The sequence below is a fragment of the Spermophilus citellus genome (genome assembly GCF_964194105.1).
Source record: "Spermophilus citellus genome assembly, chromosome: 15".
Classification (NCBI taxonomy): Eukaryota; Metazoa; Chordata; class Mammalia; order Rodentia; family Sciuridae; genus Spermophilus; species Spermophilus citellus.
In genome coordinates this window covers 47,183,088-47,209,068 of record NC_138195.1, presented here as the reverse complement: position 1 = coordinate 47,209,068, position 25,981 = coordinate 47,183,088, and the positions used below count along the sequence as shown (strand labels likewise).

General features: G+C 38.9%; 1 protein-coding gene across 4 annotated transcripts in view; it reads left to right on the top strand.

Annotated features, from left to right (window-relative positions):
- The first annotated feature begins 2,221 nt into the window (after window positions 1–2,221).
- Window positions 2,222–25,981, top strand: part of USP54 (ubiquitin specific peptidase 54) — a 133,750-nt gene continuing 109,990 nt past the window's right edge. For 3 of the 4 annotated variants that reach the window (XM_081267810.1, XM_081267820.1, XM_081267819.1), the window contains exon 1: window positions 2,223–3,194. The gene's annotated coding sequence lies outside the window, so the exon portion shown is untranslated. Of the gene's footprint in view, window positions 3,195–25,981 lie in introns of all 4 variants that reach the window. The other variant, XM_081267818.1, reaches the window with a different exon arrangement.

Here is a 25,981-nt window from a genome sequence, read left to right as displayed (position 1 = left end):
GGAATTGAACCTAGGGTTTCACAAATTTGGCGAGTGCTGTACCATTGAGCTACATCCTTAGCCCTGGGAAATAATTTCTAAGGAAAGCTGGTTGAATTCAGCTAATTCCATGAGCTGTTACTAAATTGTCAGACTTCACAGGAGATGGATCAAATTTTAGTGAGCTTTGGTCACATGACATTTACCCTTGTCACCTTCATTTACAACTTAATGAATTTTGGGGGATACATACATCCTCTAAACTCATATACAAACTCTATGTGGATTTTCCTAAAGAGAGGGTTTTCATAGTTTGGATTTTTCCCCAGATTCTGAAACGAAGATATGGATACAAGTAGTTCATTTGGACTGTGTCCCAGAAAAACAAACCATACAAAAGAGTGAGGAAGAAAGCCAATAAAGGGCGCTTTGGGCAAGGGGGCTGAATTCTATAGGAAATGCTATTAAAAGAATGGTCCATGGGTTGTTAGGATTAATATCTCCTAGGAGTTTTATTAGAAATGCAAAATCTTGGGCACAAGAATCTGTGTCTTATTCTCTCCAGGTAATACTTATGTGCTAGAAAATCATGAGACATACTACCTCAGAATTACCTCATTTAGAGTGTGAGAAGTGAGATTATTTAGCCACCAAATTCCATTTCTCATTGGTTGTCAATGTTAATTACACTGGCATTTCCAGGCAAAGAGATATAGATATATTCCAGGTACATTTATGGCCCAAAATTATTAAATGGAAAATTTCAGAAATAATTCACAAGTTTTAAAACTGCATTATTCTGTCCTGTGTGGTGGTGCACGCCTCTAATCCCAGCAATTTGGGAAGCTGAGGCAGGAGGATCACAAGTTCAGGGCCAGCCTCAATGTTAGTGAGACCCTGTCTCTAAATAAAATAAAAAGGGTTAGGGATGTAGCTCAGTGGTAGAGTGCTCCTAGGTTCAATCCCTAGTACCACAAACAAAACAAAAAAAACTCAGGAGAGGTACTCCCTTTATTTATTTTTATGGTACCCAGCATTGAACTCAGGGGCGCTTAACCACTGAGCCATAACCCCAACCCCTTTTATATTTTATTTAGAAACAGGATCTTGCTTAGTTGTTTAGAGCCTGGTAAATTGCTTAGGCTGGCTCTGAATTCACCATCTTCCTGCTTCAGATTCCCAAGCCTCTGGGATTACAGGCGTGCGTCACCAAACCCAGTGAATTTTTAAAAAAATTATAACTTACTATTTTTTGTGGTGCTGGGGATCAAACCCTGAACATGCTAGACAAGCATTCTTACACAGAGCAACACCGCAAATTAGCCCTTTTAGATGGTCAAGGTCTCATGGTCTCCAGTTGGTCCTATTACTCACTACTACTGTTTTACATAAGACAATGTTTTATTATTACTTGCCTAGCCTCTGCAGCCACTTAAGTTAACAACCTCAAGGGTGGCTTTCATAAACCACATGCCCATGACACCACCTTTGTCAGTAAGGTAGACTGCTCATTCATTATTCTAGAGTAGAGATTAGGTCTGCGGCTTTTTAATACTGTAGTCATTAGCTACATGGGACTATTGAGCTCTTGGAATGTTCCCAGTCCAAATTTAGATGTGCTGTTCTACTTAAAAAAAATTCTCAATATCACCTATTGAAATGTCATTTTGAATGTGTTGGATTAAATATATTACTAAAATTAACTTCATCTGTTAAAAAATGTGGCAGCTGGAAATCTTAAATTACACAACGTGGCTCGCCATATATTTCTACTGGACAGCCATATATTTCTACTGGTCTAGAGTGAAGAATCTCATGAGAGCTATTCAGGAGATTTAAGAGGTGAAATTGAATTCACCTTTTTAAAAATTTCTATTCCCTGGGCTGGGGCTGTAGCTCAGTAGTAGAGCGCTTGCCTTGCACGTGTGAGGCACTGGGATCGTTTCTCAGCACCACATGAAAATAAAGATATAACAAAAATATATATATATAAAAATAATAATTTCTATTCCCTTAGTCAACCTCCTAATCCAGCTGATTTCACTCTTCCTTGTTGACTAGCTTTCTTTAAAATCCATCTTCCGAGGCATTACTGCGCATGCCTGTAATTTACAGCTACTTGGAAGGCAGAGGTAGGAGGATCACAAATTTGAGGCCAGCCTGGACAATTTAGCAAGTCAGTATCCCCCCAGCAAAAAAAAAAAAAAAAAAGTGTTAATAAAAAAAGGGTAGCTGGGGATTTGGCTCAGTTTGCTAACATGCACAAGTTCCTGGGTTCAATCCCAAGCACCTCCCCCCCAAAAAAAGAGGGGGGGGTAGGGATCCTGGGTTCAATCCTCCAGCAAAAACTAAAATAAAATAAATGTCGGATACTGTTCAGACTATTTACAGTAGACTGAGCAGAGATCAAAAGTCCTACAACTAACTGTTGGGAGAGCAACTAAATAAGGATGTGTGCATGAACAGAGAGTGCAAAGTACAAATCACACACCAGTATGATTCCCTTCCATATCCTAGGCCAAAAACCTGTTCTTACATGTTGGTTTTTATTGAAAATTTTTCCTATTTTGGTCTCCTGAGTTGGCGAGGCGGGGCATCAGGACAAACATTTCTGTGAAGCCAAATACTTTTTACAAATCAGGGTGGGGGAAGAACGGATGAAAACCTCTTACAAGAAGGTAATAAGGAGATGGGAAGGTCAATTTTTGGCCTGCCTTCTTCATCTCCAACTTCTCCATGACGAACGAAAAAAACCTGGAAAACGGAACTTCCGTTAAAGATATTGATCTAAGTTTGATAAGTTTGAAAAAGAAGGCTATATCCCTAAAGTTATGCCAGTACAGAGTCCTCCATACTAACTTGCACCCGCCCGAACAGACCATTCCGCTTCCAATAGTTTTCCGACTTCTGGTCAGTTCAGGGTTCATCCTCATCCGCGCCCCACCTCCAAACCTATCCAGACAACCCGTGGAGCGCCTTGCGTCCGTCCGCCATTTTAAAACACTACTATCGCGAGATATACTTTGCGCTCTCGAGCCTGATTAATTTACTTTCTTGCGAGACTCTCTTCTCGACTGTTCTCGCCGTAGCTGAAGAAAGTGTCGCGAGAGCTGGTTGCCTTGGCTCCCTGTAGCTATAGCAGCCGCGGCGGTTTAGGATGCGGCGGCGGCGGCGGGAGCAGTGAGTTCGACAACCTCAGGGGGGCGGGGCCGAAGGTAATGGGGTGCTGGGGGTAGCGCCTGTGGAGGGATAAGGGAAGGGTCGGGTCTTAGGGGAAATGAACCCTAGTGTGACGTGTGGGGAAGGATCCAGGTCCCATGGGTTCAGGGACAGGGCGCGGGTCTGCGGCGGGGCACGCGGGGAGGGCTGGAGCTGCTGGGAAGTCCAGGGGGAGGGACCCGGGTGTAGTAACGCTCGAGGGACTGGGCCGAAGCGTAGAGGGGTGTGTGTTGCGAGTGGGCGGTGGGTAAGGGGACTTGGAACTGGGTGAAGACACCGGGCTAGATCGGGGAAGTAGGGGGACGAAATGGGGTACAGCGAGGAGGAGGGTATGTTAAACGGGAGCATAGAGGTTGGGCCCAGTTTGCTCTCACTGTTTGGGAGGTTGGGGTGAGCGGTGCAGGGAGGATCAGACCTTTACAGCACTCTGGGCTGCTCCTAAGGCTGGTTGGGTACAGCGCACCAGGACCTGGGACCTAATTGCCTTGGTGGGAGTGGTGGCGCCCCAGACCCTCTCCGCCTCCCTTCTTTGCAAAGAAATACCCATTGGCCACTCCGACAGGTGAAAGGAGTCCTAGTGAATTAGTATTAGTTGAGAAGGTTTTTTTCAGTGAATAGATTATGAGTAGGATAATGAATAATTTAAAGTATGGGGTGGGGGCGGGAGAGAAATTGTTGAGGAGGGAAAAAAAAAAACACTACTAAGGTGTACTTCCCTTGGAGCGAATTGAATTGGAAGTAGGGGTTGTGTGCTAACGTCATGTTTCTTCCCAGATTCTAGTGTACTTAAAAAATTATATATGCATAGGGCTGGGGTTGTGGCTCAGTGGTAGAGCAGTTGCCTAGCATGCATGAGGTACTGGGTTCGATCCTTAGCACCACACTAAAAAAACAAAAACAAAAAAAAAAAAAAAAAACAAAAAAAAAACCAACGTATTGTGTCCATCTACAACTAAAAAATTTAAAAAAATTATATATGCAGTGTAAGATCAGTGTAGTTGATATAGCAAAAGATACAGTAGAACACTTAAACCTTCCACAAATGTAACTTAAAACTAAGTGTTTCTATTGCAGCAAGTAGGCTGAACACTACTAAATCTAGAGATAGTTTATTCACACGGATATAAAATCTTGTCTTCCCAAAGTCTGCCTAATCAAGTTACTTCCTTTTTTTTAGTTGTAGATGGACACAATAACTTTTTTTTTTTTTTTTTTTAATATTTATTTTTTAGTTCTCGGCGGACACAACATCTTTGTTGGTATGTGGTGCTGAGGATCGAACCCGGGCCGCACGCATGCCAGGCGAGCGCGCTACCGCTTGAGCCACATCCCCAGCCCCCATAATAACTTATTTTTAAAATTTATTTTTATGTGGTGCTGAGGATTGAACCCAGTGCCTCACATGTAGGCAAGCCACTACCACTGAGCCAGGACTGCAGCACTGGTTATTTGCTTTTTAAGCAAATATATATATATACACATACACACACACACACACACACACACACAAATATACATATATATGTATTTATATTTGAGGGTATTGGGTAATTGAACTCAGGACCTAATGCTTGCTAGGCAGGCGCTCTACCACAGAGTTACATCACCAACCCTTTTAAATTAAATTAAACTTAAATTTTATTTTGAGAAAGAAAGAGGCTCCCTAAATTTCCCAGGCTAGTCTGGAACTTGCAGTCCTCCTGCCTCAGTCTCCTGAGTAGCTGGGATTACAGGCATGTGCCACCACAGGGAACTGGATGATGAGTTTGTTTGTTTGTTTGTTTTTAAATATTTATTTTTTAGTTTTAGGTGGACACAATATCTTTATTTTACATTTATGTGGTGCTGAGGTTCGAACCCAGGGTCTCATGCATGCTAGGTGAGCACTCTACCACTGAGCCACAATCCCAGCCCCGAGGTTTTATTTTAGGAGACAGAGTAAGTTTCCAGTGTTTGTCAGTGTGGAAATAAAGAGTCTCCCAGGAGTGAAAATTACTGAGAGGGAAAAATATTTAATCTGAGTTTCAAGGGCTGAGGCTCAAGAGCAAGGTTTGGACCATTTGGTTCTTTATCTCTCATTTCTAGTGAAAACTGTGGCTTCAAGTCAGGCGTTAAAAAAATTATTTATTTAATTTACAAATGCAAGTTTTCCAATAATTTTTTTTTTAAAGAGAGAGTAAGAGAGGAGAGAGAGAGAGAGAGAGAGAGAGAGAGAGAGAATTTTTTTTTTAATCTTCATTTTTCAGTTCTCGGCGGACACAACATCTTTATCTGTATGTGGTGCTGAGGATCGAACCCGGGCCACACGCATGCCAGGCGAGCGCGCTACAGCTTGAGCCACATCCCAGCCCCGTTTTCCAATAATTTGTCTCTATCTTTTGTATGCATTAATTGGCAAGGGCTAACCCCCTGTTTTGATTATGTAACTGGATTTTGCCATGTTGAGATTCACAGATTCATTAATTAGAATAATGGCTTTTAAATCCTTCTTGAGCTAGCCTAAATGTAGTTATTCAACCCGTTATTTGATATGTATCAGAGTAAAACTTTTAATTTGTCCTGTTGGTAGCTAAACTTTAAGGTAGATGTGCTTTTCTGAGGCAAGATAAAGCCTTGTGTGGTGGTTGGGCTCCCAAAATTTTAACATGAATCCAGCAACAAACTTTCCTGAGATCCTGTTCCATGTAGATTGCTGTGTAAGGCATTGCAGGAGAAAGATCACTTAATTCATTTATCTATTCAACAAACACTTATCAGTTTTTGTCTGATTATTAAGACTTCAGGATTCAAATACAAGTAAAACTTTAACTCTGTCTTGGAACCTGGCAGACCCTATGAAGGAAGACAGAGAAACAAATAAGAATAATATAATAAATGCAAGGTTCTGACCTTGAGTTTAAATAATAGTTGACAAGACTAAAAGGGAATGAAGCATTTTAAAAATTGTAAACTAGTAAGTGAAGTCTAAACTGTGTTGCATTAATAAAACACTAAGTTTCTCAGAACAGAAAAAGAATGGAAGTTTAAAGAGAAAATATACTTGTCAGTTCATAATTGTCTTTATTACTCTTTCATTAAAATTTTTAAATTTGTGTCTTTATTACTCTTTTAAAGTAAATATCAACATTCGTAAATCAATAATAATGGCCAACATGCATTAAGTTGATAATTAATGTGCTAGGCATGTTACTTTGTTTTATCTTCACAATGTTCTGAGGCTGGTACTAATACCTTAGTTTTAAAAAAATTGTTATTTATTTATGTATTTCAATATTTATTTTTTTGTTTTAGTTGGCCACAATACCTTTATTTAATTTATTTATTTTTATGTGGTGCTGAGGATCGAACCCAGGGACCTGCAGGCAAGTGCTCTACTGCTGAGCCACAACCCCAGCCCCTAAAATTTATTTTTTAGTACTAGGGATTGAAACCAGGGGCATTCTAACACTGAGCTACATCCCCAGCCCTTTTTGTTTTTATTTTGAGACGTGGTCTTCCTAAATTGACCAGGCTGGACTCAAATATTTGATCTTCCTGCTTGAGCTTTTCAAGTCTCTGGGATTACAAGCATGTATCACTAAGCCTGGCTGTAATACCTTAGCTTTTTTTTTTTTTTTTTTTTTTAGTTGTAGATAAATATAATTTCTCTCTCTCTCTCTCTCTCTCTCTCTTTTTAAATATTTTTTTTATTTGTAGATGGACACAATACCTTTATTTGATTTATTTACATTTTATGTGGTACTGAAGATCGAACCCAGTGCCTCACAGGTGGGAAGCAAGCACTCTACCACTGAGCTAATACCTTAGCCCTCTAATACCTTAGCTTTAAAGATAAGAAAGCAGGTTTAATCCCAGTGTGATGGTACGCATTTGTAATCACCTGCTAATCTGGAGCCTATAGCAGGAAGATGGCAAGTTGGAAGCCAGCCTGGGGAATTTATTGAGACCCTGCCTCAAACTAAAATAAAAAGGGGCTGGGGGCTAGGGGTGTAGCTCAATGGTAGAGCGCTTGCCTAGCATGTGTGAGGCACTGGGTTGGATCCTCAACACACATAAAAATGAATAAATAAAATAAAAAAAAGACTGGGGTTGTAGCTTAGTGGTAGAGCACTCCAGTAATGGGGTGGGGGTGGGGGAATACATCATAGTGTTAGACCAGGATGCAAGAAAAGACCACTGACTCCAATTAAAATCAAATTAAAGCAAGCTTATTATTTCGACCGGCCGGGCTGCCTCTCCCTCCCAAAACGGCGGGAACAAGACAGCCCCGAAGCTTCTTTGTGGCCCAGTTTTATAGCCCAAAAAGTTACACAAAGGGGGGTTACAGATAACAACACTCTCAGGAGCATAACACAAGTTTACATTTTTGCTGGCCCCAGTATCAGAATTTATGGAGATCTTAGAGACTCAGAGAGGGTCTGGCCAGGGAAGGCAGAATTTATGAGGCGTCACTAAGGTTTAGGAAAGGGTTGTTATCTGGTCAGGGAAAACCGGACATGGGTGAGTTCAGGGCACGGGCAGGCATTCCAAGTAGGTTCAGAATTTGCAGTAATTTATAGTAAAGCCGAAATTATCTTTTCATGGTTTTATGGCGAGATGCCCAATTTTAAGAAAAGATCAGGTTGGGTCTATCAATAGAACCAAAAATCAAGGCTTAAATAGTTAAGGAAATTGCCAGGTATAGTGACATAAGCCTAGAATTTCACTGACTTGGAGATTGAGGCAGGAGAATAGCAAGCTGAAACCTGGTACAGTCAATTTAGCAAGATCCTATCTCAAAAAATTTAAAAAAGGGGCTGGTAATTCAGTGATAGAGTGCCTTTGGGTTCAATCCCCAGTACTGTACCTCCTCAAAAACACAACAAAAAACAATGTTAAGGAAGTTGCCAAAGATCACAGAGTAGTAAATGGCAGATTAGGAATTAGAGTTGGAAATTTATGTGTTCTTAAAAACTAAAAAAGCTGTGTACAGTGGCTCATGCCTGTATAAACAGGGACTTGGGAGGTTGAAGCAGGAGGATTGCAAATTTGATCTGGCCTAGGAAATTCAATGAGACCTTGTCTCAAAAAATAATAAAGGACTGGGTTGTAGCTCAGTGGTAGAGCACCCCTGGGTTCAATCTCTAGTACTGCAAAACAAACAAAACAGAAAAATTGACCACCTTATTCCTCCAAAGAACTAAGAAAGAAAGCCATTGCTATGGTGCTTGCCTGTAGTCACAGCTACAAGGGCACTGAGGCTGGAGGATCACTTGAACCTAAGAATTTGAGACCAGTTTGGGCAACATGGGAGCCCCTAACAACAACAAATAATAGTAAAAGTAAAAAAAGGAAACAAATGAAGAAAGATTTCTTTCTTCTGCAGATGGGCAGTCTCTGTGTAGAGGAAAGGAGAAGAGGTTATAGTTGAAATTGGTTACGGTATGGGAATTCAGCGTGGTGACCAAGAAGGTATACATTTATCATGGGGTTATCTCCTTGTTTTTAATTCATAGGTATTTTTTTTAATATCTTTATTTTGTTTATTTATTTTTATGTGGTGCTGAGGATCGAACTCAGGGTCTCTCACGTGCGAGGCCAGCGCTCTACTACTGAGCCACAACCCCTATCTCAAATATTTACACTACCTACAAGGAACTAATTTGAATATCAGCATAATGCTGATTATAAGATTGGTATTGTTATAGACAGAATTTAGTAAATTACCATATCCATGCTGGGTATAATTATATAGGAAGCTATGTTTGGGAAAATAGTTGTAACAAGCAATTGTTAAAATATGTAAGTTTCCAGAAAGTGATCATTTTAGTAGTAGAAATACTTATCTGTTTTCATATATAGAACAAATGTTCTTAGAACAGATCTTAAGATATTTAATCAAACATTTTAATTTTTTTATTAAATTATTTATTCTAATTTGTTATATACAATGGCAGAATGTAATTCATTTCATATTACATATATAGAGCACAATTTTATTTAAAATATTTTTTTTAGCAGTTGATGGACCTTTATTTCATTCACTTATTTATATGTGGTGCTGAGAATTGAACGTAGGGCCTCACACATGATAGGCAAGTGCTCTACCATTGAAACACAACCCCATCCCTAGAGAATAATTTTTCAAGTCACTGATTGTACACAAAGTATTTTCATACCATTCGTGTCTTTATACATGTACTCAGGGTAATGATGTCTAACTCATTACACCATCATTCCTGTCCCTCTTACCCTCTCCTTTTCCCTCTCTCCCCTTTGCCCTATCTAAAGTTCCTCCATTTCTCCCATGCTCCCTCCCCATCGCCATTTTGAGTCAGCATCCTCATATCAAAGAAAACATTTGGCCTTTGGTTTTTTTGGGGATTGGCTTACTTAGCTTTATAAAAATCTCCAATTCCATCCATTTACCTGCAAATGTTATGATTTCTCTTTTAATGCTGAGTAATGTTCCATTGTGTATATTTACCAAAGTTTTCCTATCCATTCATCTACTGAAGGGCATCTGAGTTGGTTCGACAATTTAGCTATTGTCAATTGTGCTGCTGTAAACATTGATATGGCTGTGTCCCTATAGTATGGTGTTTTTAAATCCTTTGGGTATAAATTGAGGAGTGGGATAGCTCGGTCAAATGGTGGTTCTATTCCCAATTTTCCAAGGATTCTGCATAGTGCTTTCCATATTGGCTGCACCAATTTGCAGTCCTACCAGCAATGCATGAGTGTGTCTTTTTCCCTACATCCTTGCCAACACTTACTGTTGTTTGTATTCTCTTGATAGCCCCCATTCTGACTGGAGGGAGATGAAATCTTAGAGTAGTTTTGATTTGCATATCTCTAATTGCTAGAGATGTTGAACATTTTTTCATATGTTTGTTAATTGATTGTATATCCTCTTCTTAGAAGTGTCCAGTTAAGCATTTTTATTTTGATTACCTTTTTGTGATACTGGGGATTGAACCCAGGACCTTGCTTTTGCATGCTAGGCAGTCACACTACCACTGAGCCACACCCCCAGTCCCAGTCAAACATTTTTATACTTCATTTTTTTGGTTTTGAGAACAATGTATGTATTTATCTGAGTTTATGTTACTGGAAAAGGGTCTGAGGAGGTCCCCTAAAAGGGAGAAGATGACCTCAGCTCAGCCTTGTCAGGTTCTTGACTTATGCCACAGAAAGAAATTTTAGGATGTGTCAGAAGAGACACAGCCAAAATTTTATTTAAGAAATAAAGGTATTGCTGGGTGTGGTGGTGCACTCCTATAATCCCAGCGGCTGGGGAGGCTGAGACAGGAGGATCCTGAGTTCAAAGCCAGCCTCAGCAAAAAGCGAGGCGCTAAGCAACTCAGTGAAACCCTGTCTCTAAATAAAATACAAAATAGGGCTGGGGATGTGGCTCAGTGGTTGAGTGTCTGTGAGTTCAATTTCCAGTGGAAGGAAGGAAGGAAGGAAGGAAGGAAGGAAGGAAGGAAGGAATTTAGGAAAACAAGCAATAGAGCAGGATGTATATTCAAGGGGTACTGGCACTCGAAAGTCAGTTGCATTTTTGGGGTCTTGGGCTTTTCTTTCTTTTTCTTTTTTTCTGAGAGAGAGAGAAAGAGAGAGAGAGAGAGAGAGAGATAGAGAAATTTTTAATATTTATTATTTTTTTAGTTTTCGGGGGACACAACATATTTGTTTGTATGTGGTGCTGAGGATCGAACTTGGGCCGCACGCATGCCAGGCGAGCGCACTACCGCCTGAGCCACATCTCCAGCCCCTCTTTCTTTTCTTTTTTTTGATTTTTTTTTTTTAGTTGCAGATGGACACAATACTTTTATTTTATTATTTTTATGTGGTGCTGAGGATTGAACCCAGAGCCTCACACATGCCAGACAAGCGCTCTACCACTGAGCCACAACCTTAGCCCCTTGGGCTTTTCTTTTTAAAGAAACTTTGTAGATAGAGAACATGAGAACTATGTGGAGGGCTTTTGGAGACTGCAAGATCCAGCCCAGTCGAGGACTTCAGATTTCATTGTCCTTTTCAGTGCTTCTTCATTACTTACCCCTTACCTCCAGTCTCCTGTAAAATGATTTGACCCTCGGATTAAAAAAAAAGGGGACATGATATTAGTCTGTTGAATTCAATTATCTTAATCAGGTAGCACAGGGCAGGTTATGGTGGGAAGGTTCTTTCAGGATTTTTTTTCTTTTTCTTTAATTTTTTTAGTTGTTAATGGTTTGTTTATTTTTATTTATTTATATGCAGTGCTGAGAATCAAACCGAATGCCTCTCACACATGCCAGGCAAGCACTCCACCACTGAGCCATAACCCCAGCCCTCTTTCAGGATCTCTAGGTTAATACCATCCAGTCTAGATAATATTTAAAACATACCCATGTCATAAGTCTCTTAATATTTGCCCTTGGACTTATTTAGTCTAAAGAAATGAATTGTACAAACTAGCAGTGTATGTAGGCTTTAATCATCTAGATATCTAGATTCACAATACTGTATTTTCAAGGGATTTTTTTTCAAATTAAGGCCTGAAGGAAAGGGAATAAAGGTAAGGATGTTCATGAAGCTTCTTAGATTAAAAGTCACATTTTCTTTTACCTTCTCTGTTAGTCTATTTATCTTTATATCTTTTCTCCTATCTCATTTATATATTTGCTTTTGTAGTTTTTTTTCACTCTGTATTCCAAAATTCAAAAACTGTTTTGCTGGTGGCACATGCCTATAATCTCAACTACTTGGAAGGCTGAGGCAGGAGAATCACGAATTTGAGGCCAGCCTTAGCAGTTTAGCCAGACCTGTTTCAAAAAAAACTTTTTTTAAAGGCTGGGGATGTGGCTCAGTGGTAGAGTGCCTCTGGGTTTAATCCCCGTACCACCCCACAAAGAAAGAGGGGTACAACTTTGTTGTAGTACATAATATTCTCAAGAAATACATGCACACTGGACTGGGGTTGTGGCTCAGTGGTAGAGTTCTTGCCTAGCACGTGTGAGGCACTGGGTTTGAGCCTCAGCACCACGTTAAAAAAAAATAATAAGTTAAAGAAAAAGAAATGCATGCACATTGAAGGATGAATTGGTGATGTGGATTTTTTTTTTCTTTTCATTGAATTGACTTTTGGCAGTACTCCCCTCATCTGTATAGATTTTAGCTGGACTGCATATGTGTATGAATGAGATTTTTTTTTTAACACTTTTTAACTTAGTGGGTTAGGTGCTCATATTTTTTTATGTGAATTATTTTAGAAGTATTGAGACATATTTGCAAGAGAACCTTAGAGTAAAAGAGTGAGAGCAACAGCCTTGAGGGTTGAGAATGGAACTTCACCAGGAAGGATGAAAATAAATGACTGATGATATATAAACAGTGGGGTCTAAAAACATTTTTTGGGGAGGGGCTGAATTGGGGATTGAGCCCCACCCAGGGCCTTTAGCACACTAAACAAGTATTCTGCCACTAAGTTGTATTCCTAGGCCATCCCCCACACCTCACCCTTGCTTTTTGAAGTTTCATTTTAAGACAGGGTCTTATTAAATTACTCAAGTGGCCTTGAATTTGAGATCCTCCTGCCTCAGTCTCCCAAATAGATGAGATTATAGACCTGTACCATCATACCCAGTTTAAAAGCATTCTTTAATTCTTACCCTTTATGGGAATTTTTTTTCTGCTTTAATACATTCTCTGGAATGGTTCTGGATTTTTTGGGGAAGATTTTATCTGTTTATACTCCTTCAGGGGTATATAGAAGTGTTAATTTCCTAACAGTTGCATTTTAAATAGTAAATGAACATTGAACAACCCCCCCCCAACATTTTATACTGCATGATAGACAAAAGCAATCCCATTTTAAATTTTCATTTCTTTAATTCAAAGGTAAACATTTCCTCTATTTATTTTTCTTTCTTGACTTCCCTGTTTATGTCTTTTTTAAAAATACTTAAAATTACTGGAAGTGCATGCTGTAATCTCAAACTATTCCAGAGGCTGAGGTAGGAATATCACAAGTTTAAAGCCAACCTGGGCAACTTAGTAAGAGACCCTATCTTAAAATAAAAGGGGCTGTGGATGCTAGGCACTTCAGCACACTCCTGTAATCCCAGTGTCTGAGGAAGCTGAGGCAGGAAGATGAAAATTTGAGGCAAGCCTCAACCATTTAGCTAGGGCCTCAGCAACTTAGCAAGACCCTGTGTTAAAAAAAGGCTGGGGCTATATATAGCTCAGTGTTAGAGGGTCCCAGGGTTCTACCCCAGTACTAAAAATAAATAAATTAATAAAAGGCTGAGATTTTAGTCCAATGATCGAGTGTCCCTGGTTCAACCTGTTGTTTGGAGGGATGGGGGAACCTTAACATTTTTATAAACTTAAATTTTATAACTTAAAATATCTTCAAAATGGGGAGAAAGAATATGTTCTTTATTTTTTGCAGTACTGGGAATCAAACTCAGGAAAACATTACGATTGAACTATATCTCCAGCCTTGGTCTTGAACTCGAAGTCCTTTTGCTTCAACTTCCTAAGTTGCTGGGATTACAGGTGTGTGCCATTATGCCCAGCAAGAATACATTTTAAAAAACCCACTTTTTAAAAAAAAATATTATGTATTTATTTCATTCAGTTTTTTTAAAGAGAGAGAGAGAGAGAATTTTTAATATTTATTTTTTTAGTTTTCGGCGGACACAACATCTTTGTTTGTATGTGGTGCTGAGGTTCGAACCCGGGCCGCACGCATGCCAGGCGAGCGCGCTACTGCTTGAGCCACAAGCCCCAGCCCCCCCCCCCCAAAAAAAATCTTTATATAGGCAATTAAGAGGCAAAAGTTTCCCTTCCTACAAATATATTGTTTGGTGGGTTTTTTTTTTTTGGTCCTTTTCCTGTACATTTATAAGTCACCTATTTATACTTCTTCTTTTTTTTTTTTTTTGTACCCCAGGCATTGAAACCAGGGTGCTTCACCACTGAGCTACATCCTCAACCCTTTTTATTTTTTATTTTGAGACAGGATCTTGCTAAGTTGCTTAGGTCCTTGCTAAATTGCAGAGGCTGACTTTGAATTCGCTGTCCTCTTACCTCAGCCCCATGAGCTGCTGTGATTGATTACAGTTGTACATCACCATGCCTGGCTATACCCTTATTTATGTATGTATGTATGTTGCTGGGAATCTAGCCCAGGACCTTGCCTCAGCCTGTTGAGTAACTAGGATCACAGGAGTGCACCATTATGCCTGGCAAAGTGCCTGAATAAACATCTTTTTGGTTATGTAGTATTTTCATAGTGAAGTTTGTAGAAAAAGTCATTCTCAAACTGTAGAAATAGAACTTATTTATGTGCCATTGTTTAATTTGTGACCTGGGCTTAGCTCTTATTTGTGCAGATTCATTTCATTTGGTGGTTCATTCTGCCTGAATATTGACCCATTCAGAGCTCTGTAGTACCAAATGGAGATAAATTTTTTATCATCCTTTCCCGTTTATTCAGCCCCTTATGTTTTTCACTCATGGTCATTGAAGACCAGAAGGGTGTATTTGAACGATTGAAAATTTCATCTTGTGTTCCTTCAGTTTTGGGGGAACTCCAGAGTAAGTATCATTTTAGGTTGGGGTTTTCATCCTTCCTGAGACCTGCTAGACCTAAGGAAAGTTGGAACTTATTTTTCAGACTTGATTACAGGTGTGTGCTATAGCACCCAGCTGCAAGTTATTTTGAGTAGAAAACCTGTATAAATCAAACTCTGGCCATGATTTTAATTGAGCAGAGTATAAGAAGTTGGATTTAGAGTTGTAGTTTTCTATGCCTTCTCAAACAAACTCATATTCATAACTCCTTTCTTTTTTACTCAGTTAGAGTTGTAATTTCACGCTTTTAACCTTCTATTCCTATTTCAATAGATTGTTACTGAGGATCTTTATAAAAAATTAATTTTAGCCAAGTGTGGTGTCACACATAATCCCAGCAACTCAGGAGGCTGAGGTAGGAGAATTGCAAGTTTGAGGCCAGCCTCAGCAACGAAGGGAGATCCTGTCTCGAAATAAAAAATTGCCGCAGTCTTGGCTGGGCACAGAATCACGAGCCACCACACACCTTGTAGATTCAAACAGCAATTCTTTATTCCCGAACTCACACCCGCCTCTACACACGTTCTGGGGAAATCCAAGTTCTGCCGGGCAATTCACGTCCCAAAATACTTTCTGAATTCCACGAGAACTCAATGGGAACTCAGGCAGCAGGATACGCCCTATTCCCAGCAGCAATAACCTTAAAACCTGGAACTTCCCTAAACCCAGATTGTCTTAAACCGGGAACGCCTTAAACCCAAATTATCCTAACCTGGGATACTTCCTAAAACCTGCAGGATACACCCTAAACCTGGATCCACCCTCGTCCTTGAGCAGGGTCACCTTTCTCAAACACACATGCAATGTCACAGTGAATTTCCAAGGCAAGTCCATTTAACATGGGGTACGCTGGCAAGGAAATTTCGATGCGTCATTCCTACTTGGCAATGGCCCTCAGCAAAAAATAAAAAGGGACGGGGGGTGTAGCTCAGTGGTAAAGTGCCCCTGGGTTCATTTCCCAGTACAAAAAAGCAACAATAACAAACCCCAACAATAATAAAAAACAGCTTTATTGAGATATATCTTAATATTATATACGATTATAATTAATATATTATTTATTACTACTTAATATTATACAATTTAGTGTAGTTACAGAGATGTGCAACTATTACTATGATCAATTTTGGAACATATTTATCACTCTAAAAAGAAACCCTATATCACTGATGCAGTGGTGCATTCCTATATCCCTGGCAGCTTGGGAGGTGGAGGCAGGAGGATTGAAAATTCCAGGCCAGCCTTCGAAATTTAGTGATTTCCTCAGCAACTTAGCAAAACCTTGCCTCAAAAAATGCGGGGAGAGGCTGGGATGTAGCTTAGTGGTAAAGCATCCCTGGGTTTAATCATCAGTCTAGAAAAGAAAAAAAAAATTAGAAATCTTGTACCTATTAGCATTCTCCACATCTGTCCAACTCTGCGTCCTCCCTCACAGCCCTAGATAGTCACTGATTTTGCTTTTATCTGTGGGTTAACCTATTTTGGACATTTCATGTAAATGGAATAAAATACCAATATGTGGTCTTTTGTGTCTGTATTAGTATTTCATTCCCTTTTACAGCCAAAAAACTGTACATTGTGTAGATATAATATATTTTGTTTACCCATTTATGAGTTAGTAGACATTTTGATTGTTTCCACTTTTTCTCACATGAGTGAGATGCTTAGCGTACAAAATAAGGAGATATTAATGGTATTGTGCAAATGTAAAATTTAAAGTAGGCTCTCAGTTTCTGGGTTGAGCTAGTGTAGGGTATTTTTTTTTAAAATATCTTTATCTTTATTTATTTATTTTTATGTGGTGCTGAGGATCGAACCCAGGATCTCACGCGTGCAAGGCAAGCACTCTACCACTGAGCTACAACCCCAGCTCCAGTAGTGTAGGGTACTTTGACATTGGTTGATCATCAGTGGCTAATGATGGAATCAATTATGCCTGCACAAGGAAACCTCCATTAAAAACCCAAAAGGATATGGATTGCATGTGGTGGTACAAGCCTGTAAATCTTAGCAATTTAGGAGACTGAGTCAGGAGGATCACAAGTTCAAGGCAAGCCTCAGCAACTTAACAGGGCCCTAAGCAATTTAGTAAGACCCCATCTGAAAAAAATAAAAAGGGAATAGGGATGTGGCTCAGTAATAGAATGCCTTTAGGTTCAATCCTGGTACCTGCCCCTGCAATAAAAAACAAAAAAAGGGCTTGATTGGAGAGCTTCCAGATTGCTGACCTCATGGATTTGCCTGGTGGGTGGTACACCTGGAGAGGGTCCTGGAAGTCTATACTCTTTCCTACATACCTTGCTCTATGCATCTCTTCCTTCTGACTGTATCCTTTGTAATAGCCTTTGTAATACATGGGCAGATGTAAGTAAATTATTTCCTTATGTGAACCACACTAGCAAAGTAATTAAATGTGAAAGGTTACTGGAGATAATAAACTGATTGGTCAGTAGTGCGGGTCCCAACTTAGTACTTGCGATTGACATCTCAAGTGAGGGAGTTTTGTGGGATTGAGTCCTTAGCCTATGGGATCTGATGCTATCACCAGTTTTTGGCTATTACAAATAAAACTGCTTGGGCAGGAGGATAGTTCAGCAGCAGAATGTGTGTTTAGAATGTGCAAGCTTCCACGGCAGAACTGATTACTTGGTGTGTGGACAAACTCCCACATATATGGTGTGAGGTGTATTCTGTGCTGTAAAAGGAATGTGAGTAGAAGAGAAAATATTTTTTTCTTGAGATCCTTTTGTTTTTTAGTGCTGGGTGTGGAGCACCCATGACTTCATGCAGGCTAAGTAGGTGCTGTGCCACTAAGCTACATTCCCAGTGAGATCCACTTTTTTTATTTGAAAATTTTATTTTACATATAACTATAGCAAATAATACAGAGAGATCCCTTGTATATTTTGCCTAGTTTCCAAAAAGGTAACATTTGCCAAACTATTATGTACTATTAACAACCAGGATATTGGCATTGATGCATACCACTAATTTACACAAATTCCTATTTTACTGGTACTTGTTTGTGTATGTTTTAGTTCTTTTTAAAATTTTTATTTTTTCCTTGTAATTAACTAGTACTAATTATATATATTTATGAGGTAAAGTGTGATTTTTTAAAAAGTTTATTTAAAAAAATTTTTTTTTAGTTGTAGATGGACACAATATCTTTTATTTTATTTATTTTTTTATATGGTGCTGAGGATCGAACCCAGTGTCTCACAGATGTGAGGCAAGTGCTCAACCACTGAGCTATAACCCCAGCCCAATAAAGTGTGATTTTTAAGTACCTGTATATAATGTGCCCTGATCTGTGTTTTAGTTCTATATAACTTTATTATTTATTTAAATTTAGATGTTGGGGCTGGGGATGTGTCTCAAGCCGTAGCGCGCTCGCCTGGCATGTGTGTGGCCTGGGTTCGATCCTCAGCACCACATACAAACAAAGATGTTGTGTCCGCCGAGAACTAAAAAATAAATATTAAAATTCTCTCTCCTCTCTCTCTCGCTCTCTCTCTCTTTAAAAAAAAAAATAAATTAAATTTAGATATATCTATCACCACAGTCAAGACCACAAGGATGTCTAGTGTTACTCCATAGCCACCCTTATTACATCTCTGGCAACCACAAATCCATCTTTCCTCTAAAATTTTATCACTTTGAAAGTGTTATATAAGCGAAATCATACAGTACATAGATTGTTGGGATTAACTTCCTTTTTAAATTTTTTTAAAAATTATTTTTAGTTGGACACAATACCTTTATTTTATTTATTTTTATGTGGTGCAGAGGATCGAACCCAGGGCCTCACACATGCTAGGTGAGCCACAGCTCCAGCCCCCTTTTTAAATTTTTAGTTGTAAATAGACAGAATACCTTTATTTTATTTATTTATTTTTATGTTGTGCTGAGGATTGAACCCAGTGTCTCACAGGTGCTAGTCAAGTGCTCTATCACTGAGTCACCCCAGCCTGGTTAACTTCTTTTATTTATTTATTTTTTAGTTGTAGTTGGATACAATACCTTTATTTTAATTTATTTTTTATGTGATGGCAGAGGATTGAACTGAGGGTTTCACACATGCTAGGCAAACGCTCTACCACTGAGCCCCAACCCCAGCCCTGGTTAAGTTCTTCTTCTTCTTTTTTAAATTATTTATGTATTTGTATGTGGTGCTGAGAATCGAACCCAGTGCCTCATGTATGCTAGGCGAGTGCTCTACCCCTAAGCCACAATCCCAGCCCCCTGGTTAACTTCTTTAATTAGGATAGTTCCTTGGAGATTTATTCAAGTTGTGTGCATCAAAAAGTTCTGGGATGTGGCTAGGGATGTGGTTCAGTGGTTGAGTGCCCCTGACAAACCGAGATACCTGCCCCCACCCCCAACCCCCAATTTTTTTTATTGCTGAGTAGTGTTCTATGATGTGAATATACCTTTGCTTGTTTAACCATTCACCTGTTGAAGGACATTTGTACTGATCCCAATTTTTGGCTATTATAAATAAAACTGCTTGGGCAGGAGGATAGTTTGGCAGTAGAATATGTGCTTAGAATGTGCAAGGCTATGTATTTGATCCCCAGCACCTCATAACAAAACTAAAACCAAATAAAACTGCTGTGAACATTTGTATACAGGTTTTATAGAAATGTTAAGTTTTCATTTGTTTGGGATATGTGTCCTGGAGTATAATATTTGTATAGTAGTTGCATGTTTAGTTTTTTAATAAACTGCTATTTATACACACACACACACACACGTATATAATTTTTTTTAAGTTGTCAATGGACCTTCATTTTATTTATTTATTTATTTATTTATTTATTTATTTATATGTGGTGCTGAGAGTAGAACCCAGTGCCTCATACATGCCACGCAAGTGTTCTACCTCAACCCCAGCCCCCAGAAACTGCTATTTTTCCCCCCAATTTTTTGTAGTTATAGATAGCATGCCTATATTTTATTTATTTTTAAGTGCTTTTTTTTTTCTGAGAGTGAGAATTTTTAATATTTATTTTTTAGTTCTCGGTGGACACAACATCGTTGTTTGTATGTGGTGCTGAGGATCGAACCCGGGCCGCACGCATGCCAGACGAGCGCGCTACCACTTGAGCCACATCCCCAGCCCCTTTAAGTGCTTTTTTTAACATTTATTTTTTAGTTGTAGTTGGACACAATACCTTTATTTTATTTATTCACTTATATATGGTGCTGAGGATCGAACCCAGGGCCTCGCATGTGCAAGGCGAGTACTCTACCGCTGAACCACAACCCAGCCCCTATTTTATTTATTTTTATGTGGTGCTAAGAATCAAACCCAGTGCCTCACATGTGCTAGGCAAGTGCTCTGCCACTGAACTATAGCCCCAACCCCATAAACTGCTCTTTTTTCAGAATGACTTTACTATTTTGCTTTTTATCAATGTATCAGTGATCCAGTTTCTTTGCATCCTCACGAGCACTTTGGGTTGTCACTATTTTTTACTTTTGTTTTGTAATAAGGAATTGTACCCCAGGGTGCTTAACCACTGAGCTACATCCCCAACCCTTTTAAAATTTTTTTTGAGACAGAGTCTTGCTAAGTTGCTAAGAGCCTTGCTAAGTTGCTGAGGCTAGCTTTGAACTTATGATCCTCCTGCCTCAGCCTCCAGAGCCACTAGGATTACAGGTATGTGCTACAGAACCTGGCTTGTTTTTTATGTTTTATTTTAGTTGCTCTATGCAGACTTTAAACTTGGTGTAAAATATGATAAGTAATAATAACTATTTTCTTATTTCGAAGCTACTACCTTCATATTTTGAGACTATGATCTTTAAGTTAAAGTTCTCTTTTTTCCAGCAAACCCTAATGATGATATTTACTACATTTTTTTTTTTCCCAGTGCTGGCGATCCAATCCAGGATCTCATGTATGCTAGGCAAATGCTTTGCCACTGAATTACACTCCCAGTTCCTAGTAGCTGTCTCTTGAATTATGTAAGATTCCCTGGATATATAAAGTTTTCAATTTGTGTGAAAGTAATGAGTAATAATTTTGTTGTCTTGCACATCAGGTTTATTATTTACTTTTACTCATTAATTTTCTTGCAGTGCTGGGGATTGAACTCTGGGCCTTTGCAAGCTAGTCAAGTGCTTTACTATTGAGCTACATCCCCAACATCCCAGGGAGGGCCCCCCTCCACCTTTTAAAAAATATTTTATTTAGAGACAGAATCTCACTATGTTTTTTTTTAAATATTTTTTTTTAGTTGTAGATGGACACGATAACTTTGTTTATTTATTATTATGTGATGCTGAGGATCAAACTCAGTGCCTCACAATGTGCTAAGCAAGTGCTTCTCTGAATCACAACCCAGCCCTCTCACTTAGTTTTTTAGGACCTTGCTAAGTTGCTGAGGCTGACTTTAACTTAGGATCCTCTTGTCTCAGCCTCCTGAGTTGCTGGGATTACATGCATGCACCACCACACCCAGCTGGGTTTTTTTTTTTCAAACATTAATAAATCTTGAATTGATTTTTGAAAGAAGAGAAAAGCAACAGACTTTGAATTTAGTGTTTCTTACTCAACATCTTATATTGATCAGACTAAGACCAATTTTGATTAGTTTTGTTTTTTTTAATTGTAATATATACATAATATTTACCATCTTAATCATTTCCCCCCTTTTTTAAATTAAAAAAAAATATCTTTTTGTTTGTGCTAGGGATTAAACCCAGATCCTTTTTTGTGTCTTGACTCCTTAGTCTGTTAATGTATTAGAAGCTTATGGATGAAGTAAAAATACTGCAGAGGTCCTGTGGAGGAAGACTAAAGTGAGAAAAGTTGGTTTTTAGATTTCTGTTGTAGTTCAAGGCCTGCTCAGCACCCCATCAGAGATCTTGTGTATAACAGGTCACAGAAATATTTCTTTTTCTATTTTTTTTTTTTTTTTTTGTATTGGGGATTGAATCCAGAGGCATTTTACTAATGAGCTACATCTCCAGCTTTTTTTTTTTTTTTTTTTTTGAGATAGTGTCTTTTTTTTTTTTTAAAGAGAGAGTGAGAGAGAGATTTTTTAATATTTATTTATTTATTTATTTTTTTAGTTCTCGGCGGACACAACATCTTTGTTGGTATGTGGTGCTGAGGATCGAACCCGGGCCGCACGCATTCCAAGCGAGCGCGCTACCGCTTGAGCCACATCCCCAGCCCGAGATAGTGTCTTACTAAGTTGCTTAGGGCCTTGCTAAGTTGCTGAGACTGGCCTCAGACTTTTGATCCTCCTGCCTGTCTCCCAAGTGTGCTAGGATCACAGGTATGTGCCACCACACAGGGCCAGAAATACTTCTTGCATGACTATTTGGTACCCATGTACTTCTGATTGAAGATATGTTATACCCCTCTTGAATCATTATGAAATGAAATGAAATCTATCTTTGGGCTAATATTTTTGTTGTTGTTGATTTAACCAATAAGTAGACAGCTATGGGAGTAAGTATTTTCTTAGAGGTAGTTAAACTGAAGGGCAAACTTAATTTGGAAGTACTTAGCTCTAACTGATATAGTGCATTTAGCTGCTTTGGCTAGACTTGTGGACAGAGCAAATGGAATAGAGAAGATACAGAGAGAGGCACTGCATTCCTCATTTAGGAAAATGGGTTATAAAGTTTGAATAAAATAGTGATTCCGATAAGGTCTGACAATGGGCAACTGGCAAGGACCTACTGAAATTAACAGCTCTGTTTCCAGGGTGGTGGTGAAGGACCTGACCTCCATTATAACTGAAAATAAAGTATTTCTCTAATGAGGCCATAATAGCAGCCACAGCAGCTGTGCTGCCACTTCTGTCTGAGTTCAGTGGCAATCAGTATGGGGCCAGAGCAGGATATGACTTCATGGTACTAGTTAGGTATGTACAGGGAAGAGGACTTGTTTTGGCTCTGGCCATGTGATTGCACAGGTTGTGGGTATCACTTTAAACATACAAAGACTTGCTTGCTGGAGGAGGAGCAGCTTCTTTGAGGATCAGGTGCTCTTCTGAAGGGATGAGCTCATCCTTTTAACCAGACCTGCCTTAGACGCTGAGTGAACATTTTTCTAATTGCAAGGCCTGCAGCTGGGAGAAGCAGGAAATGGTTAAGGCTTCAAGCATTTTGTGAGTAGCAAAAAACAAAGCAAAGTAAAACAAAAGAAAATTTGGGAAATCTTTTGAAGTGTGAGTGACTCTGAATATCAAGTTGAAGATTATCCATGCACACTGAGTCTTTCTTAAGTTGCAAATTGCAGTAAAGAGCATGGTAGGTTGAAGGAAACTTTGGTGGTGGCTCTAACTTTATTCTAAGTGTTTTTTTTCTCCTCTCCTTTCAATATAGGGTATAGAACCCCGGGACTTGTGAGTGTTCTACCACTGAGTTGTGCCTCTAGCCCATTGAGATGACTTTTTAAGACTTAATAAATTTGTTTCCAATATTGTCATTTTTTTGGTCTGTTTTATCTGTTACTTATTTAATTACCCACCCTTCCTTTCTTCCTTCTTTCCTTCCTTTCTTCCTTTCTTCCTTTTGCGGTGCTGGGGATTGAGCTCAGGGCCTTGTGCATGCTAGGCAAGCGCTCTACCACTGAGCCACATCCCCAGCCCTCCTGTATTGTCTTGACTGATTTTGTTGCTTTGGGAAGTAAGAATCCTAGGGGTCCCTTTTTTCATTTCCAAGGTTCTCTATGGCTTATTTTAAAGCTTATGTTAATGGGGTTTATCCCACTTTTCAAGTCTTCTCTGTTGGATTTTAAGCTCTGATGAATGATCCTGTTTCATTTTGTTTTAATTTATTTAAGTTTTCCTATTCAGTTTAAGGTTCTTAAAGATGAAAAGTATAAATTATTATTATTACTGTTATTTTAATATACTAAGGATTGAAACCAGGGCCTCACACATGCTAGGTAAATGCTCTACCACTGAGCTACATCCCCAACCCCTTTAAAAATATTATTTTGAGACATTGTCTAAGTTGTCAGGCTGGCCTTCAATTTGGGATCCTCCTGCCTCAACCTCCCCAGTATTTGAATTACAGGTGTGTCTGGTAGTTATTTTCTTTTTAAATTAAACTCTTTATTTTGAGAGAATTCCAGATTCACACAGTTATAATAAATTATAATTAATATAGAGTGATCTGATACATGCTTTATGTAGTTTCTTCTAATGGTAAAACTATAATGCAGCATCACAGTCAGAATATTGAGATTGCTACAATCAAGGTACCAAATATACACTCTCTCTCTCACACATTCACCCCCCACCCCCTGCAAGTTTGTATATGTATGTATATTTTGATCCAGGCTCTCCCTGTGTTGCCCAGTTTGGTCTTGAACTCCTGGGTTCATGTAGTCCTCCCACCTCAGCTTCTCTAGTATCTGGGTCTGGAGGTACACACCACTGCACCTGGCTCCCTATTGTGCTTTGATAGCCACCTTTACTTCCTTTCTGGCCTATACAGTTCCTTACCTCCTGCCAGTCACTGATCAAAAAATCACTTTTAGCCAGGTGCAGTAGCAAGTGCCTGTAAACCCATCTACTTGGGAGGCTAAGGTGGGAGGATTGCTTTACCCAGGAATTTTAGACTAGCCTGGGCAACAACATAGTTAAACGTGGCCTATATATAAATAAATAAACAAATAAATAAGTAGATACATTAAAAAATTAGTTTTTAGCAAAAATTTAGTTTTGTATTAATGATCTATGTGGCTTTATGAAAAGAGCCCTAGACTGAAATAGGTGATTTTGGTTCATTGTAACTCTTTGACCTTGGGAAAATAATTTTAATTTCTCTGTGATTCAGTTTCCTTATGTATAAATGGGGAAATGGTATATTAATTTCTATCTAACCCATTTTATAGGATTTTTGAGAAACTGTATAAAGTTTGTTAAAAAACATACTATATAGATTATTATTAGCATCCAATTCAGTAGTTATTAAATTAGAAAGTATATATAGCAAATTGAAAACTCTGGGAACTATACCCCAAGATGATGAAACTCCACATTCCCTATCCCCCACCCCCGAGGTGCTGGGTATTTTCTTTTTTATTTGTTCTTTTCAGATATATATGACAGTAGAGCATATTTTGACATATTATGTGTATATGGAATATAACTTGTTCTAATTAGGATCCTATTCTTGTGATTGTACATGATGTGGAGTTTCACTGGTAGGGTATTCATAGATGAACATAAGAAATTTATGGAGGTGCTGGGTATTAAATTCATCTTTCATGAACATTAGGCAAGCACAAGAGTGAATATTTGTTTCTTTTTTAGAGCCAGAGGTCTCTCAGTATTACCTAGGCTGACCTTGAACACCTAGGCTCAAGTGATCTTCATCAGCCTCAAAGTAATTAGGACTACAGGCATGTATCACCATGCTCAGAAAGAGTGAACCAATTGTTAGGTAATGTGGTGCATGTCTGTAATTCCAGTGGCTCAGGAGGCTTAGCAGGAGGATCACAAGTTCAAAGCCAGCCTTAGCAACTTAGTGAGGCCTTCAGCAGCTTAATGAGACCCTGTCTCAAAAAATAAAAAAGGGAAACAAATTTTTAAAAATTAAAACATTAAACATAAAATGTCATGGAATATGAGGCTTTAATTCTTCTTCCTTATGTTCTGAATGTTAATGTAATTTGGGGATTATATCATTGTTTTCAGTATTTGGGATTGAACCTTGTTGCACTTTATAACTGAGCTATTGTTCCCAGCCTTTTTTTTTTTTTTTTTTAAAGAGAGAGTGAGAGAGGAGAGAGAGAGAGAGAGAGAGAGAGAGAGGAGAGAGAGAGAGAGAATTTTCAATACTTATTTCTAGTTCTCGGCAGACACAACATCTTTGTTGGTATGTGGTGCTGAGGATCGAACCCGGGCCGCACGCATGCCAGGCGAGCGCGCTACCGCTTGAGCCACATCCCCAGCCCTGTTCCCAGCCTTTTTAAAAGTTTTTGAGACAGGGTCGTGCTAAGTTGCTGAGGCTGGCCTTGAGTTTATAATCCTCCTACCTCAGCCTCCCAAGTTGCTAGGATTAACTATGCCACCATGCCCAGCTCAGTATTGTTTGTTTTACACAAATATTGAACCTGAGCTACATAAGGTCCTATGACTATAATAATTTTGTCGTACAATTTATTTTCCTTAGATGAAATAATTGTCTTGCTTTTTAC